At 70.9% G+C, this 18,912-nt stretch overlaps 1 protein-coding gene across 5 annotated transcripts in view; it reads left to right on the plus strand.

Moving 5' to 3' along the window:
- The first annotated feature begins 1,290 nt into the window (after positions 1-1,290).
- Positions 1,291-18,912, plus strand: part of RREB1 (ras responsive element binding protein 1) — a 50,549-nt gene continuing 32,927 nt past the window's right edge. For 3 of the 5 annotated variants that reach the window (XM_055126125.1, XM_055126122.1, XM_055126126.1), the window contains exon 1: positions 1,291-1,525. The gene's annotated coding sequence lies outside the window, so the exon portion shown is untranslated. Of the gene's footprint in view, positions 1,553-2,128; positions 2,283-18,912 lie in introns of those variants that run through there. The other 2 variants (XM_055126124.1, XM_055126123.1) reach the window with 2 other exon arrangements.

Genomic DNA, 18,912 nt, shown 5'->3' on the forward strand with positions numbered 1-18,912 from the left:
GGGGCGTCTGTGGTGCCCTCCGAGGAACAGCCACGTCAGGCCCCGTCCCCATCGGCGGCCTCCAGCCTCGGCCGGGGACCAGCCCTGCTGTGAGCACGGTGACTGAGCTCAGCCTCGCAGTCGGCCCCGAGTCTGCCCAGCACCGCGGGGCCCCGGAGCACAGAGCCGGGAGTAAGCCCTGAGCATCACCAGGTGGGGCAGACGGAACTGACTGAGAACTCAGAAACACAGGCTGGAGAGAGTGCGCGGGCGGGCACTTAGCTTGCCCACAGCCGGCCGGGGTTCGAGCCCCGGCGCCAGCACCTCACATGGTTCCGGGAGCGACTGCGTGGCCCCTCCCTGGCTGGGACGCTGGGCAGCCTGGCTCCTGCGGCGTGGACAAGGCTGCCCTGCTGCCTGCGCAGCGCACGGGCCCTGGGCGGCGGGTCAGCTCTTGCCGCGCGTGGCTGGGCCGTCCAGGAGGCCCGCACAAGCCTGGGGTGCTTCCGGGTGCTGGACTCAAACCCAGGGCCTCACACAGCCAAGTGTCGGGCTGAGATGTCTCCATGGCCCCAAACATACTGTTATTATTATTATTGTTGTTGTTGTTGTTGGCCATACCCACGCCAGGCAGCGCCTGGGGACCACACAGTGTCAGGAGCGGACCTCGGGGCTCCCCCAGGCTCCCCTCTGCAGGCCTCTCCGACCCTGACCTTTCCACTTTCTGTGTTCTAACCAGCCCGCGTCCCCACCTCCTCTCCAGAAACCCCTGGGATGGACGTCCTCACCAGGGGCTGGGCAAGGACACTCGAGGGCCGGACGTTTAGAGGCCACAGGGACAGGCCCCCGGGGTCCATGGCCAGCCAGAGGAGAGGAACTCAGGACCCAGGAAAGAGTCATGTGACATTTTTATTTTATTTATTTGGGGGAGGGGGCTGGGGCCACATCCGGTGGTCTCAGGGCTCGCTCCCGGGGCATGTGGGGTGCTGGGGGTCGAACCCGGGTCAGCTGTGTCCGAGGCAAGGCCCCTGCCTGCGGTGCCATCGCTCCCGAACAAGCTGATGGTCAGACTCGTTTTCTCTCCCTCCTGTGGCCAGTGCTGTCGCGGGGACATGACGGAGGTGACCTGTCCGGAGACCCGGGCGCGGGGCTCGGTCACCGTGGGGGCAGCGTGCCGGGGATGCCCGGGATGCCCGGAGGGGGGAGCTGGGGGGCGGCCCGGGCCGGGGCCTCCGGCACCCCTGGGCGCGCGGAGGGGGCAGGGCCGGACCCGGGGCTCCGCGGGCGGACGGCGGCCCGGGAAGCGGCGCCGGCTCCGCGCGCGGCCGCCCCGACGTGTCCCCGCGTCCTCCGGCCGGCCCGGCCCGCTGCCCATCCCCGGCCGCCCGGGCGGGATGCGCGGCCCGCGCCCGGATTGGGTCGCACCCGCGACCTGGGTGGCGGGGCCGGGGTCAAAGGTCGCGGGAGGCAGCCAATCGCGGCGGCCTGGACCGGCAGCATCATCTCGGCCGGGCTCGGCGGCCGGGCCGCGGCGGCGCGGGGCCAGGTGAGGGCCGGGCGGCCGGTGCGCGCGGTGAGCGGGGGCGCGGGGGGCGCGAGGGGCGCGGGGGGCGCGGGGGGCGCGGCGGGGGGCGCGGGGAGGGGCGCGGGCGCGCGGGGCGACCCGGGCGCGGCCGGAGCCGGACCCCGAGCGCGAGCGCGGCGGGCGCGGATGCTGCGCGTGGCTCGGCCGGCCCCGAGGGTGACAGGGCGCGCCGGGGCGCGGGCGGGGCGGGGGTCTCCGCGCGCGCGCGCCCCGGGACCCCCCGGGACCCCCGGGACCCCGCGGCCCCGAGCCCGGGATGCGGCGCGCGCGCGCGCGGGGGGGCGCGCGGCGGGCGGGCGCGGGCGGGGGTCCCGGGGGCGCGCGGCGGGGGGCGCGGGCGCGCGGGCCGGGCGGGGGGCGCGGCGCGGGCCGAGGCGCCCGGCGGGCCGGTGAACTTTGCACACCCAGAAACGCCATTTTGAGGCCCTTTCCGGAACAAGTTCGCGGCCGGCCCCGCGCCCCCCGGCCCGGGCCCCCGGGACGCGCGGGCCGGGCGCGGCGCGGCGCGGCGGGCGGGGGGCGCGGCGGCGGGCGGGGGTCCCGCGCCTCGCGCGCTCCTCCCCGCCTCCTCCCCTTCCTCCGCGCTCCTTCCCGGCGGCTCTGCCAACCAGCGCCCGGGCGGCGGGAGGGACCTGATGCGCATCCATATTAGCGAGCGCAGGAATCCGCCGCGCTATTTTTACCCCGGGACATCCCCGCGCCGCATCCCGGGGCGCAGGTACGCGGGGGCGCGGGGGGCGCGGGGGGCGCGGGGCGCGGGGCCCGCGCGGGGCCCGCGGGAAACTTTTGTCCGCCGCGCGCCGGAGCAGCGCCCGGAGTCCGGGGCCGCGGCCGGCGGGCGCGCGGCGGGCCGGGGGCGCGGGCCGCGGGGTCCCTCCCGGGGGTCCCCGCGGGGGTCGGGCCCGGGGCCCGCGGGGCGCGCGCGGCCCGGCCCGGCGCTGCGCATTCCAGGACGAAACCCGACCCGGCTCGGGGCCGGCCGCGCCCGGCCCGGGGGGTGCGGGGGGCGCGGGGGGCGCGCCCGGGCCCGGCGCGGGACTCACCGGCGCGCGCGGGGGCGGCGGGCGGCGCCGCGGGGACCCCCGCGCGGCCCGAGCATCCCCCCGGCCCGGCCGTGCCCAGCCTGGCAGACGTGGGCAGGAGAGCAACCCGGAAGTCCAGCGCTGCTCCTGGCCGGGACGGGCCCCCGGCCCTCTGTGGCCCCGGCGGGGGTCGGGGCGGGGGCCGGGGCCGGGCGGGGCCGGGCAGGGCAGGGGCGCCGGCCGGGCGCGCCCCGCGGCCACCGCTGCCCCGGGCGCCCTTGGCCCCGCGGCCGGCCGCGCGGGGATGTGTCCAGCCCGCCCCGTGGATGCGTTAAGACTTTCCGGGGCTTGGGCCGAGTTTTCGGGCGGGGGGAGAGGGTGACCCCGACCGTGTGTCCCCCCCTTCCCGCGCGCCCCCCTCGGTACAAAGGGAGGGAGGGGCCGTGCCCGCGGCCCCTGCGCCTCCTCCGTCTGTGTTCGTGTCCTTCAGGCCGCCCAGCCTGTTGCTGTCGGGCCGTCCCGGCGGGGGCGGAGGGGCCTTGCGACCCCCAGGGGGGCGCCGCGGGGTGCAGCCTGGCCCCGGGGTGCCCGCGGCCGCCCCGGGCAGGGGAGTGTTTGTTCTGGGATGAGGAGATGGGCTGAGTCAGCCCGCAGGTGTTCTGCCTCATTCCTCCCCATTTACATCACCCCGAGCCGGCGGGGGGCCGGGGGCTGGGGGGCCGGGGGCCGGGGGGCGCCGCCCCGCCCCGCAGGTGGCCCCCATCCCCGCGGGCGGGCGCGCTCTCCTTGGGGACAGCTGCTGCTTGGCCGAGGTCGCGGCTTCCGTTTTTACTCTCCCTGGTGAGCCGGGCCCTGCGCGTCCACTCCTTGGCCGCCTGGGAAGTGCCGGCCAGCTCTGCCCTACCCCTCCCCCCGCACGCGCCCTTCAGGGCCAGGGAGCCGGGAGCCCGCACATGCGTGTCCCGTGGCCTCCGGACGCCCATGCCCCCCGCCCCCCGCGCGGGAGAGGGGTCCCCGGGGTCCTGGAGCAGGCGGACCAGGCGGGCGTGCGCGCTGATGCCTGCTCATTGCCCTCCCGCGAAGGAGGTGGTGCTCCGGAGGTCAGAGGGTAAGGGTTGCCAGGCAGCTAAACAGAAGATGCTAAAATTAACCGGCCAGTTTCTGGGAGCCGGTGCGGCCGCCGGGTCCTTCCTAGATGACCAGGACCTGGGATCCTGCGTGCCCTTCGCGGCCGAGGGGGAGAGGGACAGGGCTGTGTTTTCATCGTGCACTGAAGTTGTCTGTTTGCCGAAGTGTTTCTGAGTCGAAGTTCAGGTTCTGACGGGGCCTGGTGTCCACAGGGCGTGAGCTGCCCCGTTCCCCCCCCCTCCCCCCGGGCCTTTCCAGCCGCCCTCCCCCACGCGGGTGGGCATGACAGTTTGTGGCTTGGGGCCAGCCCCGCCGTCCACCGAGGTACCCGCCTGGCCAAGGTGTCGCGTCCGAGTTGGGGCTCTCCAGCTGGGCCCCGCAGCCCCGGCTGCTCAGGGCCAGCCATGCGGCACCTCTGTGTGTGTGTGTGTGTGTGTGTGTGTGTACACGTACACGTCGGATAAGTCAGACTCTCTCCTGCTTAAGTCCCGGTTTAAACTGGGTGGCAGCCCTGCGTGGGGCCACGTAGCTGAAGGTCGTGGAGAAGGCGCCTTAAAATCATTTTATCGTTGATACTCAGTAAATGTTTGTTTTGTGTGTGCCTGTTTTATATACCCGACTCTTGTAAAAAAATCTCAGGTGCAGCAGGCCGCTGCGAGGAGGCAGGGCAGGAGGCCCCGGCTGCCCCCCGCCCTGCACCCACCTGCCGGGCACTCGGGGCGCTCAGAGCGGGGACGCCAGGGGGACGACCTCTGCGGGCCGCAGAGCCTCGGCAAGCCCGCGGTGCCCGTCTGACCTAGTGAGCAGAGTTGGGTAACATTCTGTATATCCAAATATCGTTGAGAAATTGGATGGGCTGGGAGGGGGAGGGGCTCTGGGCTCTCCTGCTCGCCTGCCGCTGGCTGGCTCCTGCTGTTCGGGGCTGGCAGAGCGGGTCAGGCAGATGGAGCCCGACCTCTCCCAGAAGCGGGACTCGGGGTGGGCCCCTGGTTCCGAGCCCCCGGACACCTGCCCGTAGCTTGCCCGGGGGGGACCGGCTGGCCTCTCCGGTGTCTGCACCACCTTGTGCTGCACCGGTTGGGCCCCGGTGGCTGCAGCTTGGCCTGGGGCCGGAGGCCGGTGGGGTGAGGAGGAAGGACCGGGCTGTCTGCAGCCAGGAGCTCTGGTTCCTGCTGGTCCTGGGTCGAGGTGGCGGCCTGTGACGAGGTGCTTCAGACAAAAGAAGTGGGGGAGGGTGGGGGCTGTTTGCTCAGTGTGATTCAGGCCGGGAACGCTCTGAGAATTCAGGGCGCTGAGCCTTGCTGAGGCGGGGGGGGGGGGGGGCCCGGGGCTGTGGGGGGCTGGCGGGGGCTTGGCAGTTGGCCCAGAGGGTTCCCCGGAGTGTCTCTTGGGTGTGTATCCCAGGGCCCGGCTTGGGTGAAGGCCCCAGGATGCTCATTTCTCGTCTTGGGGTGAGCCCAGACCTTGCCTCCTGCTGACCATCCTGAGGGCAGCCCGGGGCCGTCCTCCCGCCCGCCTCCTACCTGCCACACCACGCACATGCATGTCCCACGCGCAGCGTCTGCCTGTGCAGCGTGTCCTGCTTGCTTGCACCTCAGTGTGACTGTGTGGATGTGTCTGTGTGGCCGTGAATGTGGCAGTGTGCATGTTGGTATGAAAGTATGTGGTGGTGAGTCTGTGAATGTATGTGGGTCTGTGTGTGAACGTGTGAGACTGTGATGTGTGTGCCTCTGTGTGTGTCTGGATGAATGTGTGACTGTGTGTGTGTGTGTGTGTGTGTGTGTGTGTGTGCTGAACGGCTCCATCTGCCGTCTCCCTTTGCTGTCATTCTGAGGGTCCTGAAACGGGGAGCTGTTCAGTGGGATGCCGCGGGGTCTCCGTGGTGGAGGCCTGGGTCCATCCTCACCACCACACAGCCCTAGAGAGAGACAGACAGATGGACAGACAGACGGAGACTCTCTTTGGGAGGGCCTGGGGACAGACAGGAGGCAGGTTGCTAACCCGGGAGTTCTCGGGGTCTGCATTCCGGAAGGCTCTGGAATTTGCACCCCCGTCCCTGGAGAGGGGGCTCTGCCGGGTGTGGGTGCTCCTGGCGTGGACTGCCCTGTGTGGTGCGGGCCCTGGTCCTCTCCAGTGGACAGAGGGAGGGGCCTGCTGGGGCCTGGGGCTGAGCTGCTTCCTCAGCAGCGACACCTGGACCACTGGCGTCCGGAGCCTGGGCAGGGACTGGATCCGCAGCAGGTAGGGGCTCGGAGTGTGGTGGGCCCTTCTGCCTGCCCCGCGGCCCACCCGTCTGGGCCAGCGCTGCCCGCCTGGTGCAGGCCTGGCCTCCCATCACGTGGGTGTCCCCCCCCCTTCCTGAGAGCGGGGGGGCGGCCGTGGCCCCCGTGGGACCTCATTTTCCGCGTGAGCGTGTCGGGCAGCTTGGCCACAGGTGCCCCTTGGCCGGCCCACGCCCTGCCCCCAGCCCGCCGCAGAGGCAGGAAGAGGGCAGGAATTCCAGGAGGGGAGAGGAAGTGACAGCCGGCGTGGGGGACCGGGGGATGCAGGGGAGGGTGCTGCCGCATCTCCCTCGCAGGTGCCCCGGGCCTCGGCTTCCAGAGCTCCGGGAAGGTGGTCTGGCCCCAAGGCCGGTCCCCGCACCCTGCACCTGGCCTGCCCCGCGCCCCTCCCCCAGCCCCGCTGGCGGAGACCCACCTGCCCACGGCACCCCGCCCCCCGCGCGGCCTCGGAACCTGCCGGGGCACGCGTTTGGGTGGGGGATCCAGCGCCCGCACTGCCCGAGAGGTGCCGGTTATTTTTAGAGGAGAGCGGAGAGCGTCCGGGAGCCAAGTCCTGACTCAGGGCCGCCCAGCAGGCCCGAGGAGCGGGCGCCGGCCCGGGCACTGCCAACCGGCCCGCTGCGATGGGTCACGGTGCTGGATTACACAAGTTCTCAAACTTTTGCTCGGCTTAATTTACTCGAAATTAAAGAGGAAAAAAAAACTTCCTTAATGCCTGATTGCACTAAACGCTGCCCCGCCGGCCCCTTACTAATTATCACCACTTTTCCTGGGTCCCGGTTTGAAGTTCGTATTAAGCAGGAGAGATGGGCAGGCGGATCAAAGTGGGGCCTCGCTTCCGCGCCCCCTGTGTGGGCCCTGTTCTCTGCTTCGTTGGACCTCGGTTTCATTAGTGGTAGGAGTTAATTGGCGTGTTGGTCTGTGTATAATTTAACTTTTCTTTTTTTCCGTTACTCTTTGGATTTTAAACAAAACACCAACCCAGAAACCCGTGGCCGTGGGTCTGGCCTTGGCTCGCGTGGGTGTGTGCACCGCCGAATCCTGGCGGGAGTGGGTCCCACGCTTGCCTGCTCGCCGCTTTGGGGGCCGCACCGGCGGTGCTCGGAGGGTGAGTGGGATGCGGGGTGCGAGCCCGGGGGCTGCGGGGACAGACGTACGCTCTCCCCGCTGAGCTCTCCGGCTCCGGGTTGCTCGTTGCCCCAACAATAAAAAAAGAATCATTTTTCATTGTGAGGTTGTGTTGTGTGCGAGACTCCGTGGTGGAGAAACAAAAAGAAGGCAGCGAGTGCTTTGAATGCACCGAGGACTTCCACAGCCGTCTTTGTTCGGGGGGCTGTGCCCCGCCGCGCTCCCCGGGAGACCCCCCTGCCAGCCCTGATCCAGGCCCCTGCCTTGACTTTCTTTTCAGAGACGTCCCGGGAGGTGAGTCACGTGGCGGGACACTGGCCCTCCTCACACGTGGCCTCCCAGCAGTGAGAAGATGAAGCCGCCAGGGCCCCGGGGCTGGGGTGGGGGAGGGCGCCTCTGCGGGAGCCCGGGCGGGGATTGTTGCAGCAACAAACCGGCCACGCCAGCCTCAGCATCCCTCGCTCCCGCCGAGGCAGCGTGGAAGACGGCGTCTCTGCCCGCCCGGGGCACGGGCCGCCTGCAGGGCCGCTGGGGGTGCCGCCGTGCCGAGACTGGGTCACTGGGCTGCGTGTGCCGTGTGGGGCCTTCTGGCGTGGGCCACTCCTGGCGGCTCGGGGGACTGTCCGGGTGCTGGGGACCAGGCCCAGGTCAGCCTTGCACGAGGCAAGGGCCCTCCCCGCTGTGTCGCTCTGACCCGCCTGTGTGGTTTCTAGATTTTTCTTTTTTTTTTGGCTTTTTGGCTTTTTGGGTCACACCCGTTGATACTCAGGGGTCACGCACTCAGGAATTACACCTGGCGGTGCTCGGGGGAACCCTATGGGATGCCGGGGATCGAACCCGGGTCGGCTGCGTGCAGGGCTGTGCGAGGCTCCTTTGATGTGGAAAGCAGCCTTGATTCTATTTACTCACGCTGGCTTCAGAGCTGTCCCCCACGGGGGATTCTGCGGTGCCGGGTCGGAACAGGCCGTCCCACACGCAGAACCTGCCCTTCGGCCCCGGAGCTGCCTCCTCGCACTGAACCTGTTTTTCAAAGCCGTGCTGTGTGCCTTGGGAGCTCAGCTGCCCACACACCTGTCCCGCTCGGCGCTCTGAGCCCGGCCCCCCCAGCTGCACCCGGGCGCCCCCCTCTCGGCCTCGCAGGCCGGCCACCCCGAGCGTGTGGCATGGGGCTGGCCTGTTCTTCGTTTGCCCCGTGTGTGGTGGACGCTTGCCGGCTCTGCGGCAGGGCAGACAGTCCTCACTCGTGGCCAGCCACAGCCTGGCACCTCTCCAGCTGCTCTGGGTGCTGCTGAGTGGCTCCCCTGGGCCCACGGCCTCTGGTGGGTTCTCCCGGGAGCCATGTGCGTGCCGAGCACGGGCACCCTGCACAGTGCTCTTGCCTGTTTGCCTGGGCCAGTTCTGGGGCTCGCACTCAGACTCCGCAGAGCTGGGCCCCCTGAGGGAGTGGCCCCCTGCCCGCCGTGCGGTGGGGTGGGGGGTCGTTCCCCACCTGGGCTCCTCCAGGTCCCCGCGGGAGGGAGTGGGCAGTGCTGCTGGACACGGGGGGGGGGGGCTCTGTTGGTGCCACTCCGGGGGGACGTGAGACCCGCGTGCCAAGGTGAGGTGTTGAGGGACAGGTACCCGGTGTCCACGGAGGCGGCATCTGAGTTGGAGAAGGGCAGGGCGGGGAGGGGTGGAGGATGATGGGTACAAAGGTCGTGAGGTCAGTGTGGGCTGAGGCGAGTGCGCACTGTGTGTGTGTGTGTGTGTGTGTGTGTGTGTGTGTGTGAGGCAGTAGCTTTAAGGGGTGTTAGGTCCAGGACTGGCCTTGGCTGCAGCACGGCCGTCCCTCCTCCTGGGGACGGGCCGAGGGTGGGAGAGCAAAGGGCTGTGGGGCCTAGGCACAGGCTCCCTGTGTGAGCCCCCAGCCCCTTCTCCCTCCCCGTGGGCCTGCGGGGGGGCTTCCTGTTGCATCCCTGCATCTCCCGGTGGGCTCCTGTCGCCGTGGGGGGTGGGTCGTGCGCGGACCCCCAAAGCAGCCACCAGGGCCTGGCCTCAGCAGGTGGGGCTCAGGCCCGAGTGGTCAGGACGGGCAGCCGAGCCCCTCTAGGCGCACCCCTGCCCTCACCCCTAGCTCGGGCCCCTGTGCAGCGGCCACAGGACAGCCGCACTTGCCCCTGCGTGGTGCCTTGGGTCCAGGCGGAGTTGGCTTCCCTGTGTGCCCACCCGGGTCCCTCCCACGCGTGCTCAAGTGTCCTGGGGTCCCGGCCCAGCCCGAGCTGGCGCCCAGGTGCCCGGCACCGACTGGGCAGCCCCGCGTCACCGGCGCCCTGTGAGCCCTGCCCTGCCCGTCGCAGAGGGGTCCTCCTCAGAAGCACTGCCCTCTCCGGGCCGTTGGCGAGAGGGGCGTGGGCGGATGGGCCCGAAGCTGTCGGAGTTGGGGCGTCGGGGCCCCTCCTCCTCAGGGGACTGGGGCATGTGGACCCCAGTGTGGGGCGCAGAGAGGGTGCAGTGCTGAGACTGTTCCTTGTGGCTGCGGTGCGCTTGCTAGCTGTGTGCGCCTGTACTGTAGGGTGCGCTTGTGTGTGCGCCTGTGTGCTGTGTGCCTGCCTGTCTGTGTGCAGTGTGCCTGCCTATGTGCCGTGTGCGCGCCTGTGTGCCGTGCGTGTGCCTGTGTGCCGTGCGTGTGCCTGTGTGCCGTGTGTGCGCCTGTGTGCCGTGCGTGTGCCTGTGTGCCGTGTGTTGTGTGTGCGCCTGTGTGCCGTGTTTTGCCGTGTGCGCCTGTGTGATGCGCCTGTGTACCGTGCGTGTGCCTGTGTGCCGTGTGCACGCCTGTGTGCGCGCCTGTGTGCTGTGCGTGCCTGTGTGCCATGTGCGTGCCTGTGTGCCGTGTGCCTGCCTGTGCTGTGTGCCGTGTGCGCGCCTGTGTGCCGTGCGTGTGCCTGTGTCCCGTGTGCACGCCTGTGTGCCATGTGTGCGCCTGTGTGCCGTGTGCACGCCTGTGTGCCGTGTTTTGCCGTGTGTGCCTGTGTGATGCGCCTGTGTGGAGGACTGGCCCGGGCACATGCTCACTCTGTGCCCGCACCAAGTGTTCTGCTTCTGAAGTGGCAGCAGCTGAGGCCTGTGGTGCCGCCGTCTCCCGGCCGTTGTCTGGGGTCCCCCCTTTCCTGAGCTGCACGGGAACTGGTGGGTCTCCTTGGCCCCAGTGCTGTCTGTTTCCTGTCTCTGCGGGGCTGGGGACAGTTTTGAAATCAGGAGTCAGTAGAAAGTTTCCGCCGTGCCTGAGGTGGTCGCTGCCAGGGCCCTGCTCTGTCCTGCTCCCCCCCCCCCCCCCGCCCGTCACCGCTCAGCGGGGGGCGGGGAGCCCCTGGGCAGACCGAGTTCTCGCTTCTCTGCAGGGGATGTGCCCCCTTCATGGCGCACGCGGCTCTGCCCGCCACCCGGGCTAGGTGCACAGGGACCCCAGCTCTGGGCCAGCACAGCCCCCCGGCACGTGGGCTGAGCTGGGAGCAGGACGCGCGCGGCCGCGTGGGCCAGAAGGGAAGTTGCTGGCCGGAGTGTGTGGCTGCTGCTGGCCAGGGCGATGCCGGGGGCTTGTGTGGGACCGGAAGCGTGTGGTGGGCTGGCGACTGAGGGCTGAGCTGGGGCACGGGCCCGTGAGCAGGGGACTGCTTGGCTCTGGTGGCCTGCCCTGGCCGGGGCGCCTGGGGCCCGGGGCCCAAGGCTCGTGGGGATCCTTCTTCCCTTCGTCTTCTCAAGCCTGGGGCTGTGGCACGTGGCCACCAGCGTCCCTAACTCGGCGCGAGGTGGGTGCCCATGGCACCCTCTCGCCAGACACTGGGCCAGTGGCTTTGGAGGCAGGGGTGGGTCCTGCAGGGGCTGGGCGCGGGCCGTGCAGGTGCCCACCCCAGCCCCTTGCCTGCTGAGACCCCACCGGGCTGCAGGCTCCCTCGGGGACGGGCTGAGTGCCCGTTCATCTAGAGAGCGGCTGGGGGCTGGACCCATCGCCGTGTAGACCCTCGCAGCTCGCACTTGAGTTTTCAGTATTTCTCACGGAGGGTGTTCCGAGAAGCAGTGCCCGTGCTTTGGGGGGCCGGTTCTGAAAGGTGACTGAGCGGGCTCCTGGCCCCAGGGGCCTGCAGGCTGCCCTGCCACTGCCCGGCCTGGTGCTGGGACATGGCGTGATTCTGGGGTCAGCTGGGATAGTGCCCCCTCTGCAGAAGCAGGAAGAGGAGATGCCACTCCGGGTCCCGGGTGCAGGTCAGACCACTGGGAGGGAGTCTTGGGCAAGCAAAGCCCCCGGTTCCGCCCGCCGGCTCCTCGCTTGCCTTCCCTGGGTTTGGGCCCGGAGCTGGCCTGGGCTCAGCAGACTGCTTGCCGATAGGTGCTCCATCAGGCAGGGGTGCCGGGCCTGGCTGCTGCGGGGCTCTTGGGAGCCAGGGGGGCTGCGCTGGGAGCCGAGAGGCGGGCTGGGGTCCGCGCGTGGGGGCTCCCAGGTCTTGCTCTGTTGGTGGCGCGGCTGTGGGCCTCACCCTCTCTGCTCTTTCTCGGCACGGGCCTTTTCCTGTCCGCGTGTTCGGCCTTGGGCAGGCTGGGATGGGCCCCCGGCTCCTGCGTGTGAAGCCAGGCGCTCGGCCGTTAACAGTCGTTTCGGAGCAGCAGATAAAGCCGGGGTGTGCCCCGCCGTGTTTGTCCAACGCTTCCCGTGTTTCGGGCGCCCCCCGTGCGCTGGGAGCCTGGGGGAGGGTGGGGTGCGAGGGGGGATGGTCTGAGGGGTCCCAGGCACCCCGACGGCCTTTGCGCTCGGTCTCGCTTTGTCTGGCAGTCTCGCGGTGAGGTGGCTCTTATCTCCCGAGCACAGACCAGGACGCCAGGCCAAGGTCAGGCCGGGCAGGATGTGCACGTCTGAGCAGCGCCCCTAATCTCGGCTCCTGTGTATCCAGCAGAATTTCCAGCGGAGCCTGACACGGTGCCCCGGCCAGCCCACCGTTGGCGTCTCGCGGTGATTCCCATCTGCCAGGGCCGCCTGGCCCCCACCCCACATGTGCTCTCTCCCTGTGCTCTGCTCTCACCTCCAGCACCCCCTCTGCCACCTAGGTGCCGGGTACGTCCTGGGTGCCCAGGCAGCACGGAGAGAGGCACAGAGGGAGCAAGTGAGAGAATGAGAGTCAGTCGGCGACCGAGTGTGAGAGTCAGTGAGAGAGAGAATGTGTGAGAGTGAATGACTGTGTGATAGGGAGTGGGTGAGTGGAAGAATGAGCGGGAGTGAGTGGTAAGTGTGAGAGTGAGTGTGAGAGAGAGTATGCGAGTGGGGGTGAGAGGGAGGGAGGGAGAGAGGGAGTGGAGTGAGAGTGCGTCTGAGAGAGTCAGTACGTGAGCGTGTGAGCGTGAGTAGACGGGTGAGCGAGGCCTGGGTGACCTCTGGCACACTCGTGTTAGGTCACCCGGACGCACACCCTCAGTGGGATGCATCTGTCCTGCACACGTGCGTGTCACATCCGTCTCATGGTTGGGGCACACCCAGCCCCCACTGGTATGCGCTGAGCCCACTGGGCATCTCCCAGGCACGGATCTTGGTTTTTTTTTGCTTTTTTTTGGGTCACACCCGGCGATGCACAGGGGTTACTCCTGGCTCTGCACTCAGGAATGACTCCTGGCGGTGCTCAGGGCACCATATGGGATGCTGGGAATGGAACCCGGGTCGGCCGCGTGCAAGGCAAACACCCTCCCCGCTGTGCTATCGCTCCAGCCCCTCTTGTGTTTTTAACGGACTTTTTTTACCCACAGAAAGGGGGTTTGGGGACCAGGCTTGCCGGGACGCCCGAGTGATAGAGCGTCCCTGGCCTGTCCCTCCTGCTGGGTGCTGGTGTGCATGGGGGCGGGGAGGAGGTCCTTGGGAGGTGAGCCGCTGTCTCGGCGAGGCTGGTTTTCCAGGCCACACCGGCTGTGCCACCCTGGCACCTTGGCCAGGCGCCTCCTGGGAGGTGGGTGGGAGGCAGTTCGCTAAGCGGGTCTGGGATGCCCTTGGCCGGAGAGATGGCGTGTGGTCGGCCAGAACCGGATGAGAGATGGGTCTGTGGGCACGCGGGCCTCCGGGCGCAGGCAGGGCGCGGGTGCTTGGTCCGAGTCGAGCTGTCCCTCTCCCAACAGCCCGCGGGAGACCGACCTCGGGTGTGCGTCTGAGGTGTGGGCTGAGGTGACAGGCCAGGCCCGAGGGCACCTGCTGGCATCCCACCTGCTGCCGCACCCTCGGGCGGCCTGGCCAGTGAGCTCAGGCGGGCCCAGGGCGGGCAGCACGGCCTCCGAGGGGCAGAGCGGACAGAAGGCCCCTGTGCCCGAGGAGAGGCCCATAAACCCCGGAATCCGAAGCATCCTGCCCGGCCGCAGACCCTCCGCCCTCCCAGCCCAGTGTCATTTCTGCCTCATACTTTGGGGCGCCGACTTGTGGCTCCTCAGTGCTTAGGAGTGGCCCCTGCTGGTGCACGGGGCGCTGGGGAGGTCACCCCAGGACCCCACTGTTCCAGGGCCCAGGCAGGGGTCGATGGCCTTGGCCGCCTGGGAAGGGAGCCCACCGAGGCCCTGGAGGTGGTCACGGACAGAGGGTGCCCAGTGATGCTTCTGGGGCTGTGGCCTCGGCCCTGGGTTGAGAGACGGACTCGGGGCGGCTCTGCGGGGGCCCGGTAGCAGTGCTCCTGGGAGGGCAGCGGGCAGAGGGGCCGAGGGGCCGTCACACAGACCCGCAACCCCGCGCAGCCCCCCGAGCCGGCCGGCCGGCTCTGCGCCCCGTCCCGTGGAGGGGCGTGTGGAGGCCTGTCCCGGGCAGACCCGCGGGTTCCCGAGGTATGCAGGGCTCCCACGCCCTGGCAGGAGGGGCCGCGAAACAGAAACTCCGGAGAAGTCCGCAGGGGGAGCAGCCACCTGGCTGCCTCTCACTTCCTCAGAAGACAGAGGAAGCTGCCGGCGCGGGGGGCAGGGAGGCTGCCTGGGCGGGCAGGCGGCTCGGCACGGCCTGCCCGGCCCGGCGACCCCCGGGGAGCTGCAGGGTTGCTTGGCTGCCATTGTCTCCCGGCGGAGGAGGCGCAGGGCTGCCTGGCACGGAGCTGCGGGCCGGCCGGCCACCCCTGCGGCCTGCTAATGGGGGGCCGCGCCGTGCGGACAGGGCCGGGCAGGGGCAGGGGCAGCGGCCGCCCGGGCGCCGGAGGCCGGCCGTCCTGCCCGCGCACCCTCGGCCGCTCCAGGTGGCAATTTTGCTGCGGTTGGCTGAAAAAGTGACTCGGGCAGGCGAGGTCCGGGAGGGGAGGAGAGGGGAGGGCGGGGGTCCGCCCCTGGCTCCTCCTCTTCCTCCCGCCGGCCTGCTCGAGTCTGCAGATCACCGGCACTCCTGCAGTTCCTCTTCACTTCCCAGGGCGCCCGCGGGACCGCTTAGCTCTCTCCCCCCGGGAGGCTAATAACGCTCGCGGCGTCGCCTAATCAGACTCCCAAGGCGGGCTCGGCCGGGATGCTCCAGACCGAGTCTCCAGGGGAGGAGAGGCTGGGGGGGGGCAGGCAGTTTTCCAGGGGTGCCGCGTGCCGGCCCATCCTAATGAGGCGCTTGTCCCGTGGCGCGGGGTGGCAGGACACGCCAGGGGCGACGCTTGGCTGACAGGCCGAGTCTCCCTCCGAGGGAGAAGTGGGGCGGCGGGAGCGGCCGCGCGCTGCCTTCTCCGGGGTCTGAGGAGCGAGTGTGTCTCCTCGGGTCTGCAGCCCCGCGGCTCAAAGGCGGCCCCTGACCTGGAGCCCGGGCCCTGCTGTCCCCAGGACCCCAGCCCTGCTGTCCCCTGGCCCCCGGCCCTGCTGTCCCCGGGCCCCGGCCCTGCTGTCCCCGGGCCCCGGCCCTGCTGTCCCCTGGCCCCCGGCCCTGCTGTCCCCGGGCCCCGGCCCTGCTGTCCCCGGGCCCCGGCCCTGCTGTCCCCAGGACCCCGGCCCTGCTGTCCCCTGGCCCCCGGCCCTGCTGTCCCCGGGCCCCCGGCCCTGCTGTCCCCGGGCCCCCGGCCCCTGCTGTCCCCGGGCCCCGGCCCTGCTGTCCCCGGGGCCCCGGCCCTGCTGTCCCCGGGCCTCCTGTGGCCGCCGCCAAGGTCAGAAGCGCCGTGGCCGGCCCTGCCCCGCACGCAGCCCGTGCTCCTGGTGCTCCGGCTTTTCTAGAGTCGGTGATTGACTTTCTGGCTCCCGGTCGGTCTCGTCCCCGTCCCCGGGGCTTGTTGGCGGGACACAGACCGGACGGCGCAGGGGGAGACTCGGGCCTGCTTTCCACTCGAACCCGGGGAGGAAAGGCGCCTCTTGAACCCTTTGAACTGGGGAGGGGCATGTCTTTGGGCGTTTGGGCGGGTTGGCTGGTGGTTTTATTTATTTATTTATTTTTGCTCTTTGGGTCCCGCCCGGCTCTGCACTCAGGCATCACCCCTGGCGGTGCTGGGGGACCCTGTGGGATGCCGGGATTCGAACCCGGGTCGGCTGTGTCCAAGGCAAACGCCCCACCCGCTGTGCTGTCCTCCAGTTTGTCGTTGTTTTAAAGGCACCTTCTCCCGTGGCCGGGCGGGGGACGACCCTCCTCCCGCGAGCCGGGCTCGGTGGGACACAGACCGGTGGTCCCGGACCCCGCCGTCAGGACTGGGCCATCTCCCCTGCGTGACGGGATGCGGGTCGCCCGCGCCCCCGCCCCGCCCGCGCGGCCCGGAGTCAGGCCGCCCCTTGGCCGGCCGGCAGTGAAAAGGTACCATTGTTTGTTCTGCAAACACCGCGATGTTTGTCTCCAAGGTGACCGGCCACTGCGCCCGCGGGGGCGGGGGCGGCGGGGCTGGCTTTGAACACCTGAGAGCATCCCATTGTGGGGCTCGCGGGGGCGCGGCCCGGGGGTCCCGGCGTCCCGCACGGGCGACTGTCCCGCGAACAAAGGGGGGGTGCGGGGCGCGCGAGGCGCCTCTCTGCTCCCTGAGGGCCGTCGGGTGGGTCCCAGCGTGATTCCAGCCGCTCGCCGAGGGCGCCGGGGCCCACTGAGGCACGTGCCTCGCGCGGCGGCCAGCCGGGCTCGGCCCCCGGGACCCCCGGGTGGTCTCCTCCCTGCAGCCCGGGGTGGGCCGAGCGGGCCGCGCGCCTGAGGGGGCGACGAGGCTGAGGGGGTGATGCGGCTGAGGGGGCGGCGCGCCTGAGGGGGCGACGCGCCTGAGGGAGCGACGGGGCTGAGGGGGCGGCGCGCCTGAGGGAGCGACGGGGCTGAGGGGGCGGCGCGCCTGAGGGAGCGACGGGGCTGAGGGGGTGATGCGGCCGAGGGGGCGGCGCGCCTGAGGGGGCGCCCCCGCCCCCACCCCCGCCCGGCGGCCGCGCGGACGGAACTTTGCCTCGGCGCTCCCGGCGGCCGGTTCACCGCGGGCCGCAGTAAACATTAACCACTTTATCAGGCCTCGGCCCGGCGGCCCGGGAGCCGCGAGGGTCCAAGGTCACCGCGGCGTCGAGGGCGTCCGGGGCGCGGGGGGACGGCGGGGGACCCCTGCGCGCCCTGCCGCGGGCCCGACCCCGGGGGGCGCGGCGGCCCCTTCCCCCCCGCCCGGACCCGGGGGCCGGCCGGGACCAGCTGAGGGCGGCGGGACGGGGGAGGCTGCGGGGGGGGGGGCCGCGGCGCCGGCGGGGGCGGGGCGGGAGCGGGGCCGCGCCGCCGAGTGGGCCGCGGGGCCGTCACGTCAGAGCGGGAGGCGCCGATTGGCCGGCGGGCCAGGGGCGGGGCGCCGGGCCTCCCGCCCACCCCGGGGTTGGCGAGCGGCCCGCGGGGCCGTCAGTCAGGGTGGCGGGCGCTGATTGGCCGGGCCGCGGCGTTGGGGGCGGGGCCGGCTCCGGGAGACCTTGAGGCGCGGGCGCGCTCGCCCCTCTCCGCGCGCGGCGCCGCGACGCGCATTCCCCGGAGCCGGGGCTTCCCCTCGGCGGCGACGAGGCGGCGCGTGCCCGTGACCCTTGCGACCCGGGCGCCTCCGCCCGCCGCCAGAACCCCCCGAGGGGCCCGCGCGCAGCCCCGTCCCGAGTCCCCTCAGCCCCGGGGTCGTTGCCCCAGAGCCCCCGGAAGCCGGGAGTCCCGGGAACCTTCTAGAGCATCCCCCGCCCCCCGCGTTGTCGGCAGCCAGCCCCGGCCCGGGAGACGGCCTCCCCATCCCCCCATCCCCCCACCGTCCCCTCAGGGCTTCTCTGGGAGCGCCCCGGACCCGGGACCCTTCCGGGAGGGGAGGAGCGTGAGGGCCGGGGGTCGATGTCCCTGCGGGTGGGGCCTGCGCGACCTGCTCGTGCCCCCCGCCCTCCTCCCCAGACGCGGGGTGGCCGTGATGTGGCGTCATGTGGCGTCGCCGGCCCTGTCCTTCAGGCGATGGCCACCGCGACAGGACGCAGTTGGGCAGCCGTCGGCGGCCTCCAAGGCCGCTGGGGACGGGGCTGCCCGCCCTCCCCCGGGCCGGCCGTGTGCACGCGGCGCTGGTACCCGGCAGAGACAGAGAGAGAGTGTGTGTGTGTGTGTGTGTGTGTGTGTGTCTGGCCGTGTGCACGCGGCGCTGGTACCCGGCAGAGAGAGAGAGAGAGAGAGAGTGTGTGTGTGTGTGTGTGTGTGTGTGTCTGGCCGTGTGCACGCGGCGCTGGTACCCGGCAGAGAGAGAGAGAGTGTGTGTGTGTGTGTGTGTGTGTGTGTGTGTGTGTGTGTGTGTGTGTCTGGCCGTGTGTACGCGGCGCTGGTACCCGGCAGAGACAGAGAGAGAGAGAGTGTGTGTGGTGTGTGTGTGTGTGTGTCTGGCCGTGTGCACGCGGCGCTGTGGTACCCGACAGGCCTGCCCTGCGCCCGTCTCCGTGTGTGTGTGTGTGTGTATCTGGCCGGCCGTGTGCACGCGGCGCTGGTACCCGGCAGAGAGAGAGAGAGAGAGAGTGTGTGTGTGTGTGTGTGTGTGTGTCTGGCCGTGTGCACTCGGCGCTGTGGTACCCGGCAGGCCGGCCCTGCGCCCGTCTCCGTGTGTGGGAGGGGGGTGTCTGCCTTGCCATCGCTTGTCCGGGGCTGCAGCGGCCGGAGTAGCGGCGCGTCAGCGGGGCGACCCTCCTGGTGTCTGCCAGGACCCCCCTGTGCGGCGGGGGTGTCCGCTGCCCCCCCCCCGTGGGCCCCTGGCCGCCACGCAGACCCCTCGGGACCCAGGTGCCGGCCCCCCGCCCCGCCCGCCGACAGGTGGGGGTGCCCTGATTAATTTTTGAAGCCGTGTTGGGGGGGGGTGCGGAGGCTGCGCGGGCGCCAGATGTGCCTTTGTTCGGGGCTGGGGCGGCCCAGGGGTTCCTCCTGCGGGGCGGGGGCCGCGCCGGGCCCCCCTATCCCTCCTCTCCCTCTCTCCCTCTCTCCCTGCTCTCCCTCCTCTCCCTCTCTCCCGGCAGCCGGGCCATCGCCCGCCCAGCCCTGCGCCCGCCCGTGAATGGCCCTCGGGCCCTTTCTCTGGGCCCTCTGGGCGGCAGCCGGCGGCGCCCGGGCGCGGGCCGCGAGCATGCGGGCAGCAGACCGCGCGCAGCCCGGCTCTCGGGCATCAATGTGCCATTTGTTGCCGCCGCGCAACTGCCGGGGACAGCTGGGCCCGCAGCCCACAGGCGCGTCCCGGCCTCCGTCCTCCTTCCCTCCCTCCCGCCCGGGTCCTGCTCGGGTTTCGGGGGGACCCCCTGCCCCCCGCGGCCCCGCCGTGGGCCTGGCTGCGCGGTGCCGGGATTGTCACGGGGAGCCGGGGTCGGCGGCCTGGGGCTCCCCTGCGCGTGCTCGGTGTTGTTTGCAGGA

This window comes from Sorex araneus, chromosome 2 (assembly GCF_027595985.1).
Source record: "Sorex araneus isolate mSorAra2 chromosome 2, mSorAra2.pri, whole genome shotgun sequence".
Classification (NCBI taxonomy): Eukaryota; Metazoa; Chordata; class Mammalia; order Eulipotyphla; family Soricidae; genus Sorex; species Sorex araneus.